The following is an 18547-nucleotide window of genomic DNA, read 5'->3' as shown; positions in this document are numbered from 1 at the left end:
AAACGTGGTGACAAAAATTTTACTTGAAATTACTGCTCGATTTTTTGATATACAAAGTTTTTTAATTTACATGCAAAAGAATTTTGCGATATGTCTAATTTGATATTTCTTATATTGTTTTTTTTTGGGTAAAATTTTATGAGAGTTAGATTTTGCTATTTGTCTATCATATTGTTAATTTTTTTTTCATTAAAAGCAGCCGTCCGCCTATCAACGGCTATTATTTAGGCGCTCTCCTTTTTACAATTCAAAACATCTGAATTGTATTGGGGCGCTGTCTTTTTTTAAGATCTGTTCACACATTTTCATGATTTTTGAAGTCAAATTGGAGTAGTAATGTTTGGTCACGCCGAAACGGGAAATGGAGCGAAAAAACGAGTGATTTTGCGGCGTGAAATTTTTTCGCTCTAATTTTAAAGTAGATTGAGAAAACGTTGTTTGAACGAAAATTCGCTTTCTCGCTAGTGGATTTTTGTTCACATGCGGCAATTTCACTTTGGTGTTTACTGTTTTTTTCAATTTTTTGGATCGGATTTTTTTTTCGAAGTGGTTTTCGCAATCCATTCATAGTTCATTCTTGGCCTAGTTTTTTCTTAGAATCAAATTTATATTTCTCGCTAGTGGTTTTTTAATCTCGCTAGCGGCATGTTGACAATAATTTTAAGTTTTTTTTTGTTTTTCATCTGATTTTTTCAAGAAATGGTTTTCCCAATTCACTCATAGTCCGTTTTAGGTCTAATTTTCTGTTTAGTCAATGAAAATTTTTTGAATTGTATGCCAGGACTTGTCCTGCTATGTTTTTTTAAATTCGCTTTACCTTTTGATCACGTTTTTCGTTTTGCATAAGCTACGATTTTCACGTTTGGCCTCTGACTTACTACATTCACTTTCAATTGAATGGATTTTAATGTGGTGAATACTGTCAAAGTCAAAAGATCAAAATCAAAAGATACGGGATAAACCGATAGAGCCTGGTCATTGAGAATTAGGTTGCTAGCTGACATTGGCATTACGCTTATTAGCTTTCAGTTTAGAAGCTGAATTAAGTATAGTTTTTGATTCCAACTGAAACTGCACGCCAAATGAGAACATTTTTTGACACTGAAAAAAAAACAGAAGAAAAATCGGTCAATTTGTCTCTTTTTTTTTCTGTTACAATCCCGATATGCATCAATCAAGCGCGTCAACGGCGGCTATTTTCTGCCAATCTGTCGGCTTTATTTTTATTTTTGATTGACCGGCCATACACCTTGTTAGTAAACGGCGTTATGTTCATGCCCCCCCCCCCACCTCACGCACGCACGCACGCACGCACACACACACACACACACACACACACACACACACACACACACACACAGAGGAGGAGGAGTACACATTGCGCAGGGAAATTGAACTTGAATATCGGCTTCATTGCGTATTATGCATTAGACTAAGTCAGGTGGCGTTTTGAAACTAACTCTAAATAGGGAATTTCTTTCATATATGCGTTCAGTTATGCACTAGGTTGACTTAACTCTACAGAGTAAGGCTGCTAATTGAAGTGAAGCTGTGTTCTTACATGTCCCAGTCGACCGGCTTGATTGCTAAGTTGGATAAGTCGCTTGTTCACGAATTGCAGAGCGCCCCAGGAATGCGAGGATTGAATCAACATGCTCTATTTATTCTAATTCTCCCCCTCTCTTTTCTTTACATATATGAATGAGTTTTTGGGTTTCGAATTCGAAATGCCCCCTGGGTATGCGTGGTTCTATGCTGTCTGGGTAAGAGTGCAGCTCGCTTGGCATAATTTAGCACTAGCAGAATTATATGAGAATGATCAATTTACTGTTTTTGGTGTTGATATACGATTCGAAGAAGTTTAGACCCACTTTATCGGTTTATCAGTTTTTGGGCGATATAAATTTTCACTATATATCAACCTACTATTTTATAGCTCGAAAACAAAGTACTACTACTACTACTTTGAAAAAAGATTGACGTCATGGATGCCTTTCCCATTATAGCCCTGCCCCTTGGTCATAAAACGTATAGCCCTCCAAGGGGGGGGGCTGTAATGGGAAAAACTCATTGAATTTTTACTTTTTTAGGCTGTCGATTATCCTGGTCAAATCATTGACTCTTCTGCCCTGTTTAGTAGATGGGATCTAGCATTTTGAATAGAATCTAGCTTTTTTTCATCTGCATCTATTCGACGGCTGCGTTAAAAGAATTCTTCGCTAGAATTTATTTTATTCCTTACGAGTAAATTGAGACGGAGTTTGACGGTTTTTAGGCGGATTTATGAACAAAAATACAGGTTACGCCCCAGAGTTTCGAATTATATGAACACTGAAAAACGAAGATTGAAACTGATTGAATGTTAAAACCGTCAAAAGTTTTAAATCCTAAAAGTTCAGTCCTAAAGCAGATTTACGATAGCTTTGATTTGATAACCCTAGAATGCATTTCACTAATTTTTGAATTAAAATCCAAAGCTCTAGAGTCTATAGCTTTGTCAATAGAGTGGTTTATTTCACTCTTCGATGTGGCAGTCGTTTTCTTATGTTTCAAATTTCTCTCGTGTAATGGATCTGTTGCATTTGAAAAGTCTGTTGTGACTTCTTGGAAAACACATTTCACGCCGTGATGCGTTGGGAAAACATATTTCACGTCATGCTGCGTAAATAACTGACATCATTTTCATATTTTTGGTATCAGTTTTGGTTCTGTTTTATACTCTTATTTTAAACTTTTTTCTTTCATTTGAGTATATAAATTTTTCACTATGCTGGCTAATGGCTCGAAGAGAGCTGCTCGGAGATTTAATGCTCTAGAGTATCATTAGTTTTTCTCCTTTTTGAAGGCGGAAAGTCAGTTTAAAACTGTCAAGCGAGCAAAAGAATATTCGAAAATGTTCTCGCTAAAAGTCAGAACGTTAAAACAGGAAAGTTTTAAATACAAAAATAGAAGCAAACGTTTACAATAAGTGTCTCAAACTTCGACATGAAAATTTATAAAACTTAGAAATATACAATTTAATTCAAAGAATTTTGACCGCAAATTCAGGAGGAAGCAAAAGACGCCATAGAACTCAAAACATCAGAAGGCCAATGAGAACAACAAGAATCAGGTATATTAGTTCAATCAAAAATAAATTCTTAGCCCAGAAGGGTTCAATCAAATATCATAGACGTGGACGGAGAAGTTTTTGGAGGCAGCAAACAACAAATAGATGACCATTTGCTCCTTTATTTGTTGTCTGCTGCCTCCACAATTTTCTCAGTACCTTTCTATGAGATTTGATTGAACCCTTCTGGGCTAAGAATCTCTTTTCTATTGAACTAATGTACCTGATTCGAGTTCTATTGCTTCTTCCTGAATTTGCGGTCAAGTTTCTTTGCATTAAATTGTATGTTTATAAGTTTTATAAATTGTAAATTTTGTTGTCGAAGTTTGATACACTTATTGTAAACATTTTTTTTATTTTTGTATGCAAAACTTTCCTTTCACCGTTTTGACTTTTTATCAAGAATATATTTGAACATTCTTTTGTTCGCTTGAGTGTTTAAGCTGACTTTCCGCCTTCAAAAAGGGGATAACCTAATGAAACTCTAGAGCATTAAATCTCCGAGCAGCTCTCTTTAGCTTAGCTTTAATGCCCTCTTTAATGTACGGTTCAACGTAGCTACTGAAAACCGTTTTGAGAGGCAAATATTCCTGATTTAGTTAGCAATCACTGTGCACTAATTTTACACCTCCCCCTCCTGTCAATCGAGAGCAATTCTTCCGATTGTAGTCGGGTATGTTTTAATTGACCCAGGGATATTTCAGAGTATAGTACTCCGGCCAGATTAACAATGTTGCTGTTTTTTTAATTTTGCACATCAGATGGAGTTTGTGACCTGATTGACCTCTGAAGTAGTTTTTACTGCGTCTGATTATGCTCATCGGAGTTGTGATTTAAATGGGGTTGGTTAGCCGGAGCTTTTGCCCAGGTGTTAAAACTTACAGGATCTCGCAATCCCTTTGCTGGTCATTTGTGCACGTAAAAGTACTCTCGTTCACACTTGCAATTTTTTTAGTAAGTCCCATCAAGTAAACAGAACCGAACGATCGAAAAACTCCCGACATGCAAAAGAACAACAGAATGCTGATCTGTGCGTGTTTTAAATTTTAACTTTGACCTTTCAAACGTTCGATAGCGTTGCATTTTTATGGGAACCATAAATGTATGACTAAATACATCCGGATTTTTTTGTCAGATATTTTTTAACCTTTTGATGTTCAGTTAAATTTTCTCCGTTTTTTTAATTTGTTTCTGCATAATTTGTATTTTTGGTGTCTTTTATACGCAATTTTTGTTGCTCGTTATTATACCGGTTGTTTTTTTTTGGAACAGATTATGGAATGACAATCTATTCAACCTTTGGCGTATCTAGGGGCGTGAATAACTAAATATGATACTAGGATGACCTTGTCTATCTTTCTTGACCTCAAACTGTGAAATAGGTTAATCGCAATTTCAACAGTTGATAAAACTCACTTTGTTTTGTGTCGGTTGGCTCTCTCAAAATACCCGAGAATTAGCAAGCTATATCTGATAAAACCCTATTAATATTCTCTTTCATAACTTATGAAAGGTTAATTTTAACGGTGTATAGACTTGTCTTTGATTTCAGTGTGATGTATATTTGAGCACCGAAAGATAACTTAAGTTAATAAGCGCCAGATAACTCTGATGTTCTGACAAGTCAAGGAGTTGCGACTTTTTGTTGATTTTTGTTACGAAAGTTCAATTTTATTTGTTTTGATGCAGTTTTTTGCAATTGCAAAAAGGTTAGTGTTTACAAAGTAAATTTGAGCAACTTTTCGTATGCAATGTTTGATGTTTTGTGCTTTATTGTTCCGACCCATTTTTTAAAAATTTTTGAATAGAGCCTATTTATCCTTGTGCGTTTTGATGACGCATTTTTCTGCCCGAATTTTCTTGATCAAATAAAATACTCAGCTTCTTATGAAGATGATTTGATTGTGAATTGATTTTATTTAATCCCTTATTTTTTTTAAAATCTCAAACATGTAAATTCGAATAACCCCAAGGTTAAAGTTACATGTTGTAATATTATAAATCAAACATACTACATCTTTCCCTTGAATAACTAAACATAATAACAATAAAAAACTAAGGTTGAGTTTCTAGTTGATTTCGAAGTAGTTGATGAAAATGCCATACACTCATTGTGAGGAGGCTTGCTTCTTTCTGACTCAATTTAGTCAAACTTTAGCATCCTAAAAAAGTGTCTGAATGTAGACAGGTATCAAGGGCCTTATGAATGGGAATCGAAGATTGCAAATCATGTCGTCTTCGAAGTCTATCAATGAATGATGAACTTTGAAGTCCACTTGTAAGAAACATATAGGTTAACTGTTTAGGACTGTTAAGTGACGGACTGTACTATAGGCGGTCTTCTTTTCGCCAGCCGAAAACTTTTCTGCCCATTAAGTGTAGAGTTTGAATCCGCAAGGAATATTGGAAAAAATTCAAATCCCCCCCCCCCCCCCCCCCCGCAATAAACCATCCCGCCCGCGCCCATACCACTACCCCACAACCCCGCCAATAATTTTTTTTGTCGAAGACTAATTGGACTTTACTAGATTTTCTCCATTTTTGTTTCAGGGATCTGATAAGCTTGAGAACGTTTAGAACTATACATATTTCCTAGGGGTAATTCTTGGACTACCTTAAACGCAAGAAAATTTTCTCAATTTTGGTATTTCTGCCAAATTTTTTTCCGGAGAGACTGCGATTTTTTGTTTTTACCATAGATTAATGATGTAATAGCTTGCAGATAGGTTATTAAGTGCTATAGACCGGAACAATTGTTGAAAGCGTGTCGGTCTTTTTTATGCATAATTTTTGCTTAAAAGTTTTGAATTTTGGAGGGACGTTTACGTTCTTGACTTTTCGATTTGCGTGATCTAAATTTCTCTTTGTCACTAGTGCCAGCAGCTGAACTCAAGTGGTTGTAATTCACTACTAAAAGTTAAATGAAAAGTCCGCCAAATTAGTTGTTTTCAACATTTGTTAGTGGTTTATAATGACCTCTAATGGCGTCATTTGGAGCCACCCATAGTGAATTTAGTTAGCCCCCACTGAAGCAGGCTGCAATTGATTCCGGCTCCCGCTAGTCGCTCGACAGCAATTCTTCCGACGCTAATCGGTTATGTTTAATGGATATTAGCATTTCTCTAATAGTTTCGAGGACAATTTTTACCAAAGTTTTAATTATTTTTTTTAGAAATTTTCATTGTTTTAGAAAAAAATTGAATAATTTTAAATTTTTATGTGATAATTGCGGTTCGGTTTTCTTGAGCAATGTGCGTTTTTGAACCTGAAGGGCACAATTAAGGTTTCTCAAATCTCCCGAAAGTTGTGTCCTCTCGCATAGGAATTCGTTGCAATCTTTCACCCCAAATAGCGTCAAATTTAATGGCTATAATGGCTGTGGTGAGCTATTTTTGAAACCCTCTTGTTTTTTTTTCAGTTGTTCGTCAAGTTTTTTGTTACGCTATAGGACTGCTCCTTCAAATCAGTTATTGATTATTCGTTGATACGGTTTAGATATGTTTTTTAGTTGGTAGCATTATTTTACTCATATTATTTTAAGTCAATTATTCTTACGAGCGAATGAGTTCTCACTCACGCCTGACTTAACTCACTCTCAAATGGTTTTGCTCGCACTCAATTCTCCTTTCAGTGATAATTGCAGGACAATTGAAATCCGAAAGTTCTTTAATGGAAATCTCAGACACAACCTACGCAGGTTGTTTTTTGCAGAAAAACTTTCCCGAAATTATGCAGAAAACAATTGAAGCTGTACCGATAATCAAGTGAGTTATCACCTGATTATCAGTACAGCTTCAAGAAGTTTCATTTTTTCTGCATAATTTCGGGAAAATTAATATCCAACACTTCTAAAGGAATTTAATGTAGCAGCTCAATTTACTCATTTACTGCTTTCAATGCATATGTCGCGGCAAGAATTTTAATCTGTTTAAAAATATGATTTTTTGGACTGTTTCTGTTCTCTATTTTATTAAGTTCTCAATTGACTCCTCTAACTCCAGGTAAACAGCATAAATGGCGGAAATGTCAAAAAAAATTAGTTTCTGCTGAAGCAAGTGTCTAATAGAAAAGAATACGAGAAAAGAATACAAGCTCTCACTACATTTTAGTGTTGTTTATTTTTCTTTTTTTACAATTGAAGGCTAAGTATCGTTTTGAAATAATTTACTTGGTACTGCGCAGTCAAGTTTGTTCCTCACATACCTACTCTTCTATTAAAAAAGCTCTTCTCATGAAAAAAGTTGTTGGTAGTCAGTCATTCAGAAATTTTTTTCTCATCTGCTTCATGTTTTCTCATGCTTCAATTCAATTAGCAGTCTGTTCCATTCTTGCGGAATTGCATGGCTGAAAGACCTTTTGCCGAAGTTATTTTTAGTGACCGGAATTTGAAGGTTGTAGATATACTGGCATCTTGTAACTTTATCATTGAGAGACACAAGATACCCTGGAACTCATTGAGGATGATGAATCAGGCGATGACCAAAACGCAAAATTTTGAACAACAAACGTTTCTGCACAGGTAACCAATGTAGCTACTTGTTGAATCTTGAAGTTGGTGTTCCGCGTGAAAGTCGAAACATCAGCCTGCATGCACAATTCATTATCCGTTGTAACTTCCGATGAAGTACACCAGGTAATCCATAGTAAAGTGAATTGCAGTAATCAAGCCGTAAAATAATCATAACTCTTACCAACTCTATTAAGACATCGTTGTCAACTGTGTCTCTGATAGAATAGATCTTCCGTAGCATATAGTATCAGACAGAAGTAACTGAGCTGATTTGCTTTGAAAAAAAAAGTTTGTCATCCAGAATGAAGCCAAGGAATTTCACATGATTCGAAAACTTCAATCCATATGGAGTTTTAGATCGGCATTGAAAGAATTATTTCGCTCAACTTTCATAAATTGTGTTTTACTGGTGTTTTACTGTTTTAACAGACTGCTAATTGAATTGAAGCTAATACCAGATGAGCTTACTTATAGGAAGAAACTGAAAACTTTTTTATTCTGATTGTTCAATTTTGCAGCACTTTTGAGTATTTTTAATGGTTCCTAAACCTTTGATAATAAAGAATTGTTTATATTAATTGTTTTTATTATATTAATTATATAATAAATTAATAAAATTGTTTATGTTAGTTGTTTATATCATATTAATAGTAAGACAAAAAGCTAAATTTTGAAAGTAGATATAGCAGAATTTGTTTCGTATATTTTTATTGCTTCAAGGAGTGTATAGCATAAGCAGACGGTCTTAGTAGAAATGAACATCTGCGATTGAAATACTTAGAATGAACTCAAACTTGAATTTTACATTCAGTTAAGTTTTCTAATTAATTTTTGGCAATTAATTGCTATTTGCCTCCTATATATTAATATTGACAACCAATGCCTAATAACCAGTAGGTCAAGAAACCTGCAGAGTTAGCCGTCAGGTGCTCGGGAAGTTTTTCAACTTTTGCATTTGAAAAAAAAAATTGAAAAGAATCAGCAGGTCAACCAATGTTGAATAACGAATTTTCTCGTTTCACGGCAATAAATGTCTTATCTTAAATTTAACAGTTATATTTTGTTTGATGGACTATGTTGGAATTTCCTGTGACGCAATGGTATATGCACTATCTTGTTCAATGGTTCTTCAACTCGATTCTTTTTCAAAGTTGTGCTAAATGAAGTGTTATTTTGGCTTTGAAATACTGGAAAATTCTCTTTGCTGTTGGTAACCTCTCCATTTATGAAATTTACATCTGTATCTTTTCTTTCCAATAATAGGGTTCTTTTCTTGCTAGTTGATATAATTTTTCAAAGTTTTTGAGACTATTACAGTGACTTTTTTTCATTGCCTGAAGTTTTTGAATTCTTTGATATGACATCACTTTCCTAAATTCGATGCATTTTTTTTGTAAAAAATGCTGTCGTGTCTGCCCGGTTTTTCGACAAATTACTGGATTAGGAGATTAATGTTGCTATTTTTGGGTCGTTGTTACGTCTCTTTAGGCAATGTAGTTAAAGGGTAACTCCGCACAAAGAGTTGGTTGATTCTCTAATTGCGATCAACATTAACCAACTATTTTTAGTTTATTGTCGACGTTAGTGTTTGAAGTGCCACTTTTTATTTTAGATTGAATGTCACAACTGTTATCCACTTTCGCCGGTTTTCCCTGCTTGGCGGAGTAGATTTGGGAAGCAGTTTAACTGGGTGACTTTGAAAATCCCTCCTTTTATTTACCTCGACATTTCCTCAAATAAATCTCCCTAGATAATCTCCGTCCCCTTGGTTAATGAGGAATCCGATGCAATTAATTGTGGGCGTAAGAAGTGAACAATTTATCCCGGACAGAAGTTTACGGTGACTTTGAGGTTTTAAAAGAAACATTTCACTGAACAGGCCTTTCGTCAGGCCCCATTTCGTTAGGCCTTTCGTTATTCCCCATATTTATTGTTTTGTTTTGTTCACGTGAACGAAAATTCAAAATTTTGGGCGTAATTTTATTCAAGTCTCCGCAAACCGCAAATAAGAGCCAATTATTTTCTACCTCACAATAGATCTTTGTCTTAGCAATCTATATTCCTTTTTCCTTGATAGCGAAAAGATTAATTAACCGCATCTATTCAATTAGTGTTTATGTTATCAGAGATTCATTATTATTTCGCTGTTTATCGAATTGGTAAAAATAGAAGCCCTGTGAATTAGAGCTTAGAATTAGAAAACAATTTACGGCTTCAATTATCGTTTGTTTATTGATTAAACTTCCTGAGAAATGTTATATCTTTTTGTTGACATTTAAATGGAAAGCCTTCAGTTTCACGGAAGTAGAGAATCTTTTGTATGGTTCACAAAACTATTGAGAAATTATAGTTTTTAAAAATTTATTGAAAATTTGCGAGTACTTTTAAGCTGCGCTTTAGCGACTTGCAAAATTGGGTTCTAATTTTTGGGCAAATTATTGTATTTTTGTTGTATTAGTTGTAGATTGTTTACAAGACGTGTTCGTGTGTGTGACCTCGACCAAATTTGAACTGAATTTCGAATTTGAAGGAATTCGATATATTTGATATAAGCACATGTAAACTTGACGCAAGAATTCGTTTTTGGTCAACTTTGATGTTGTAATCTCAGCTAGAGGTTAATTAATGTTTCTGCTCGTTTATTGTTGAACTAACTCTTATCGCTATCAGCTGGTTAGTTACGACAGAAACATTTAATTTGGTTAATTTTGAATTCGACTAATTTGCTTTTCTTGTTCCTTTATTTAATTTCTGGCCGAAGTTCAAAACGTGATCAATTTTTCGAGCTCTGTATACCGTGACTTTATGCTTACGTCATTATAAACGTCATTTTATCTTCCGATCGTGTTCTTTGTTTATTCTGTTTATTTTTACAGTTGTAGCTATTACCGTATGTAATAGTTGCTTCTGTTTAAAGCCTTCAAAATTCCTTCCAAAAGTGATCACGCGCAAACCTTGACCCCTTGTTTGACCTCTGGTAACCCGAGAACCCGAATCACCTCAACCTCTTTTTCCTTTTCCTCGTTTTGCTGTATTCCCAATCCTCGCGGTTCTCTCAAAGGAGAGTCCAATCCTGATCACGTAGAGGGAAGTAGCGACAGTCGGAAGTTAGCGGGAAGATCTAAGAGATCATTTCGGGACAGTTTACTACGACGAAAGAGAGAAAAAGAATCAGCCAATAATTTGGTAAGTCCATCAATGTTTTTAATAGTTAATAAGTTATTAACTAATATTAGGTAATTTGAAAGCCTTTTGACCATCTTTCAAAAAAATATTAGACTTTTGGGCTCAATTTTGAGCTATTTTTGCCATTTTACCCTGTTTAATTGCTCTCGAACGTAGTTTGAAGCGATTATTGTAAACGTGTGTGTCTTTTTTATGAAAATTTTTGCTTGACCGTTTTCGCCTAGAACTAAAAATTTATAACCTATGTGTCCCTCTAAATTGTTTGCCGTGCCAGCCGTTCGTGAGCGAATAGTCCGACGTTAGCCGGTATATGTATTTAGTAGCTGCGATAGCGCGCTATTATTGGCCTTCTCCCATTTTTACAATCCAAAAGATTTGGATTGTATTGAGGCGATGATTTTGTCACAACGCGGAGCAGTTATGGTGATCTATCGCGGCTCTTTTCTGCTGATTGATCAGCTATAATTTCGGTCGTAAATGTATGTTTAATTGCTCTCAAACGAAGTTTATAGCAATTATATTAGTCCTGTCGGTCTTTTTTCATGCGATTTTTCGCTTGACCAATTTCTTGTCTGACGCATTTCACTTTTCGTCCTCAAAAACGCGATAAACAGGTAGCGCCCAGCGGGCATTAAGTTTCATTAGAGGCCCTTAGCCGCGTTTAGTAGTCCTCCAAGTGCTTAGTGTGATAAAGCTACTATGCTAAAAATGAGTGGTGATATTATTAAGTGCTCCAAAACAAAGTTCGATATATTTTTTTAATAGCCGCCGTCAGCCTCTTAACGGCTGTTATTTAAGCGCTGTCCTTTTTTACAATCCAAGAATTTGAATTGTATTGGGGCGTTGTCTTTTTTTAAGATCTGTTAAGAGCCCGGTCATTAAGTCATAGTACATAAGGTTATCAAAATTCATTAAAGGGATTGCTAGCTAGCGTTAGTATTTTGATTAATAGCCTTCAGTTTAGAAGCTGAATTAAGTGTAATTTTCGAATCTAACCGAATATGCAAAATTTAAGAACAACAACAATATGCAAATAAGAACACTTTGACGCTTAGAAAAATTCTGTCAATTATCTTATTTTTTTTTCTTTTTCTGTTTCAATCCCAATGTGTGTCAAGCGGGTCAACGGCGGCTATTTTCCGGCAATTTGCGCGCTATGTTTAAAACTTGTCTCTTTTTATGCAAAATTTTTGCTGGACCTATTTTTTCTAGAACTTACTTTGATTTCACTTCTAGGGTGACCTTTTCACGCTTGATTTCTTAACTTTTGCGTGACCTAAGCTGCTCTTATTAATTGCTCTCAAACAAAGTTTGTAGCTATTATACTAGTCCTGTCGGTCTTTTTTAATGCGATTTTTCGCTTGACCAAGTTTTCGTCTGACGCATTTGACTTCTCGTCCTCAAAAACGGGGATGAACAGGTAGCGCCCAGCGGGAATTAGGTGCTCTAAGAGCATTTCAGCTCACTAGTCTTTAAGTATGCGATTCACAGAATCTGTTTTGGAGACTTGGTGCGAAGGGCGGTTCTTAAGAGATTGACCCCCCCCCCCCCCCCCCCCCCCAACTCTTGCCATCCCATCAGACACCCGGTGCACCCCTCGCTGCCCTCACGCCTCTTTAATTAAGCTAAAGCTAGCTTCACTAAACCGTGCCTAGCTATTGACGAAGCCAACCGCTCGCCGGTCGTTTGAGAGCAATTCGCCCGACGTTAGTCGGATATGTTTATTGCTATGTTTACGTGCCGCAAATTTTTGTGTAGCAAAGCCGCATATAGCCACAAAACAGTTCAACAATAGCAGCGAGAACTTTTGAAAACCTTAGAGATGCGAACAATGCAAGAAAACTGAAAATTGGACTCCCAAATTCCATAAATAATTTGAAGTCAAAATGAATACTAATGCTACAAAAGCAACAAATGATATCAAACATACCAACTGTTGCTTAAGCAAACTCATCTACAGGAATCAATAAATTTTAAGGTAGAGCGATTTATTAGATCAAGAAAAAGTATTGTCCTATACATTTAAAATTAGTATTCGTCCATAAGTTTTTTTTACTCCCATAAAAATTATTGATTACTGTAGATGAGTTTGCTGTTGGTAGATGAGCAACTGTTGGTATATTTGATATCATTTGTTGTCTTTGTAGCATTATCTTGCATTGTTTGTATCTCTTAAGGTTTTCAGACGTTTTCGCTGTTATTGTCGAACTGTTTTGCGGCTTTGCGACCCAAAAATTGATCTTTGATAATTTTAGGATCTTTTCTGAATTTTTTCATTTTCCTTTTTGTCTGGTTTAGCAGCGCCTATGACTATTTCGCATCAAATTTGGAATCGACTAGGGTATTTTTGTAATGTTATTTTGCAAGCCCTGACATAAAATTCTTTCTTTTTTCTTTAGTTTTTTCTTAATTTGTTTCCAATTACAAGTTGAAATAGCTCTTAAATGTTTGCTGAAATGGCAATTAGAGACTACAACAAGCCTTGAGAGGTTTTATTTGCGATTTTTGACGTTCAATTCAAAATTAAAGTTTGCTACTCAATCATCTGAGATTTTGATGGTAAAATGTAGTCGGTTTTACTCAAATTTTAGGGTATATTTTTGTAGGTAGATTAATTGGTCTACTTTTTGTTCCATGATTTTCTTTATTAAGCTCTGTCTTTTATCTGTCTTTTATCGGTTTTACTGAGTTTTTGAGTAGCAGAGCCTCATCTGTTTTTGGAAATCCGTCTACCATAAATTAAAATTCTTTAGCTTTTAGTTTCTAGGCAGTTGGTTTCCATTCACTATGGCGTTGACGTATTTCGTACGAGTTTATATTAGTTTTTTTTAACTTTTGGTTTTCTTGGGAAAATTTGGGAAACGTTACCACTACAAGTCTGTTTGAGCCTTTCTGCTGTTTATTTTTCATTTTTTAAAATATAATTTCCAGCTTTGATTTTTTCTCACTGGGAGTAACAAAGTGGAACTAGCAGTAACATTAAGCTCTAATAGAACGCTGTCTAATACGCCGATTTAGAAATTTAATTTCTCTTCAAGTCCTTTATTGTCGGTATGTTTGTTCTTTTTGTCATTTAGTTTGTCAAAAAACTTTTGAAGTGCTCCTAGTGCATACTCTTTGGACGAGTAAAGCAATTTATCTGTTGGTTGCCATTATTTTAGTTGATTTCTCAGCCATCAAATTTTTTTTATCTTTTGCTCTTTGATCTTTGTTTAGCTCTTTTGATCTTTGTTTAGCTACTTTTGTATCCCTTAAAAGGTAATTCAAGTCTTTTACTACTACTACTACTTGCCTCTCAGCTTATTTTAAGTCTTTCTCGAAGAGCATTCGTGTATTCATGAAGACTTTATCTCGTGTATTCATGAAGAATTTACGAGCCAACCAATAAGAGAATTAGTTTTATGTTCTCGTATAATTATTGATAACAAAGTCATTCGAGAGTAATTCTGATTCAATGAGCCACAAGTCAGAAATGAGATGATTTAGCGTAATAAATTGAGGTTTAAAGTCTTTTCATGGTCATGCTGCTTTGATTATAATGCTCTTAGAGGTGAATGCGTGAACACACCTTCACATTTTTCTTCAAATGTAATTTTGTAGATGCTATTTAACTAATCGACTGTTTAAGTCTTTAGTTTGTTTTGCTCTTTAAAGCATGATTAGTTGTCTTTTTCATGTGCTCTATTCTTTTTAATCCCAAAGTTTAGTGGGCATACAACTTTTTTGGCTCCCAGACGCACGTGCTATTTTTACCTAGTAAATATAGCACATCATTTGTTAGTGGGGGGCCAAAAAAAATGGGGGGCTCAGAATAGATCCCAATCTGGTTTCCGGCTGTTTGACCTTGAGACTTGTTTCAGCCCACAATTGCAAGCAATGTTTTTAGTTAGCTTCTTAGTAAGTTAATTTAGTTTTAGCTTACTGATAAAATGGTAGGCGCGTATGCATTTCTAAATTCTGCTTTGATGTTTGACCTAAAAAATCTGAAGAATCATTTGCTGTTCCGACTTTTTTGGAGGAAAACTTAATGATGAGAGATAGAATGATTAGAAAATGTGAACTGTTTTTCGTCAAAACTTTTTCTACCACTGATGTTAAAAGCTGCTTCGACGACTGAAATGCTTTTTAACCCCACCAAACTAAAACTGTAGGAGCCCAAAGTAATTTGAAGCAATTTTGACACTACTGTAAAGCATATGTCTGTAAATGTGCGCTCCTAAAGGGAAAACTATCGGGAATTGGAAGCACTTGTAACAAGTCTTGAGTCTCCACCTGAAATTTTGTGTCTTACAGAAACATGGCTCTCCGACTCCGAAAAACATGAAGACGCGCATACACCGGTGGCGGTGTCATGATCCAGCTGCGGGAATACATGACAATACTAGGAGAAATACCATTAAAATGTAATGCAGCATTGTTATTAGAAATTGAAATCAACAAATATAAGTTTAAATTACGCACTATTTATGTTGCTGCCAGAGCCAACAAAATTGAGTTTGTTTTCACTTTGGATGTTTGCCCCGAATCGTTTACTAACTCTAATGGTCCAGTGGTAATTTGTGGTGAATTAAATTTTGACATCCTTGGGGTTCTAATCAACGAGGCAACTCTCACTAGATTTGTTGACAGATCAACAAATCTTCAGTTCTCTTTTGAAAACAAACAATGAGTTAATTAACGAGAATTTTGAATCGTCCCATCAATTTTTGGAAAGGATTTTCGAAATTTGAAAATATTTTTCTGACAATCTTTTATAAATTTGAACCAATCAGAACTGGCCGCGTTAAACAAAGTAAGCAAACTCCTTAGGTGTCTCTCAGTATCAAGAACTTGAAAATAAAAAACAAAGCACATTGGAAATGGAAATCATCCGAATTAGAAGCAGAATTAATTACTTAAAAATCAACCGGCAAAATTAAATGCCCTGATTGCTAAGACTGAGGAAGATTATTACTGAGTTAAATTTATAAAAAGCATTGGAGACTCAAGAGAAGTGTTTAAATTATAAACCGACGTTATAGGTATCAATAATAATAATTCTAAAATCGTTCTGAAGTTGGCGGACTCAAACGGCAGCAATCTACCAGCGAATGAAATTGTTGAAAAATTCAACATGCACTTTACGAATATCGGCTATAAGAGCCATACGAATATCGGCTATGATCCTATTAATTCGATTGATAGCAAAAACAGATCGGGCAATGATTTCATACGCAAACTGTTACCAAAGACGTTCAAGCGAGAACTATCACTCTCTTCTAGCTGCTCTTGTTAACCAGTCTTTAAACAAGGTAAAAGTTAGAATGTTACCTAAGTTAGAATGTTAGAATAAGAGGACCATGTTACAATTGGTTCAGGTCATATCTCAGCGAGAATACAACGAGCGAACATTTGTGGCGTGTCATCAACATAACTTCCAATTAAGTGTTCAGTGCCCCAGTCCTCAATTTTGGGCTTTTTTGTTCCTGATATATATAAATGACCTTCATCGTCATTGTAACAGCTCTGAAGTCTACTGGTTTGCAGATGATCCAAATCTAACATCATTTGACTGCCTCGGAAGTGAAGTCGATGAAGACCTAAGTAAAATAAGCAATTGGCTAAATGGTAGTAAATTAGCGCAAAACTTAGAGAAAACATTGCAAATGACTATAGGTAAAAGTAATTCCAATCCCAATTATTTATTTGTATTCAATAGTGTTGTCAAAAACTCATCGTTTAAATATGTTGGTGTTTTTTAATAAAAGCTCTGATTTCAGAGCCATATAACCAAACTAATCACAAATTTATCCAGGTATTGTGGCATTGTATCAAAGCATAGGCATTATACCCCCAGATAACAATTTCTAAGATAGTATCTTAGCAGTTATAGTCCTGTTTTACAGTATGGCGTACTAATTTACGGGTGCTGCAGCTATAGCTTCTTTACACTAATGAATCTTCTTCAAAAGAAAACTCTGAACTTCATCTACTTCCAAAAACGAACAAACAGCATTGAATATATACTCGCTGATAATAAAATTCTCGCTTGTGTATGAACTACATACTTATCAATTGTTAAAGTCTTCTAACAATTTCCATTCAGATGAGTTTTGATTAATTTGTTCACCTTACAAAAATTTTGGCTCTATATGCTCTTCTATTTTATATTTACTGAAAGTGCCATCTTTAGAAATCAAAATTCAGCGCTCATCTATTCAATAGTGATCCACTATTTTATATAATAAAGTAAGAAAGGTTGATATAATGCCTGACTTGATCTGTTGCGCATATAAGGAATTAAATTGTTTTGATCATACATTCAAAACTGATTTTTTTGTTAATAACTTTGTTCTAGTACGGCATGTGTTAAGTGTTTAAATTTCCGACAGTTTATTGACTTTACTTACTCCTACTCCTGGCCTTGCTACTTGTGCTCAATCAGATGGTCCTTGACCGATTGGCTTCACTAGTTGAATCCGAGGGCTCATTCCACCGTCAAGGTCGCTAAGGGAGTTGGTACGGGCTCAATCGTAAGAACTTGCCAGCCTAGTGTCTAAGGTCCATTTTTAGAAAAAGATTTTAATTTTAAAATTTAATTTGAGACAAAATTAGTGTACCTAGGTCACCAGAAGTTATCCAATAACATAAAGCAACCCATGACCGATGTCAGAAAGCAGAATTTTCTAAAGTCTCATTCATTTTATGCAATGTATGCATTTCATTAATGCATTTATGTTTCAGTTTGGTACGACTACACTTAAACTTTTCGTTTTATTTTAATTTTTATGTGATTCTTTGTCATCATCAATCCTGGGCAGATCATTGTAGATCATCTGGTCTTGTTATTTGTCCTCTTCATAATACAGTTTCCATAGTGCTAGCCAGTCCTCCTTATCTCTCTAATTTGTGTTGATTTCTAAAAGTTTCTGAACTCATTTAAACTTTTAAATGTTCAATTATGCATGAAATTAATTCTTTCTTTACTTTTTACTATATCATATGCACATTGTAATGGCTCATACTCGCTTCAGTAAGGCGCAGCAGATTATTAACAGCGCACAGTATAGGCGTCAAAATTTTCGGGAAAAATAAAAATTTTCAATTTTGCATTGTTTTCTGTCTTTAGCGATGATCAACTTCGTAGCACAATTTGACAGCAGTGGGATGGGAACAATTGGCGGTTAATTCACTGCAATAGTCGCTATAGGAATTAGCAATAGACTGCCACACTTAATTAGGGCCAAGATATCATATACAATTTGCATGGCTTCATGCTGCCTTAAGAAAACAATTAAAAAGTTGTTCACATGGGAGAAAGTGGGAGCCTAAATTTGCATATCTATTTAATGTTAATTTGCTGTGATTATAATATTATTGATCAAAGAGGAGACTAAACTTATAATAAAATTCAGTTAAGCTGATAATTGACCACCAGTCTAGTTATAAAAAAGTTAATCTAGTTATAACTCTTGAATATAAAACAGCAAAACAAACCGACATTGAAAGGAACTTCAGCAATCAAAACATAAAGAAAAATTGCAAAAAAAAAACAAACCAAAATTTTAAAAAAGTTAGAGGACAAAATGCTGCAGAAAATGACGACGACTCAAATCTCATGTGGACCTGTAAGTACGTTGATTGACTGAACAACTCCTTAGTCGTGATAAGGGCTGTAGGTTTTATAAACTGTTGGTTTTTAGTAGAAACAGCAGAAAAATTCAGCAATAATTGGTTTTGGTCAGTTTTGAAATCTTAAGCCC

At 35.0% G+C, this 18547-nt stretch overlaps 1 protein-coding gene across 1 annotated transcript in view; it reads left to right on the top strand.

Annotated features, from left to right (window-relative positions):
- The first annotated feature begins 10525 nt into the window (after positions 1 to 10525).
- LOC142350857 (cGMP-specific 3',5'-cyclic phosphodiesterase-like) overlaps positions 10526 to 18547 on the top strand; it is a 104230-nt gene continuing 96208 nt past the window's right edge. Inside the window, exon 1 of the mRNA XM_075402839.1 lies at positions 10526 to 10805. The gene's annotated coding sequence lies outside the window, so the exon portion shown is untranslated. The remainder of the gene's footprint in view (positions 10806 to 18547) is intronic.

This window comes from Convolutriloba macropyga, chromosome 12, assembly GCF_964194025.1.
Source record: "Convolutriloba macropyga chromosome 12, txConMacr16.3, whole genome shotgun sequence".
Lineage (NCBI taxonomy): Eukaryota > Metazoa > Xenacoelomorpha > Acoela > Convolutidae > Convolutriloba > Convolutriloba macropyga.
This window is presented reverse-complemented; position numbering and strand designations above follow the sequence as displayed.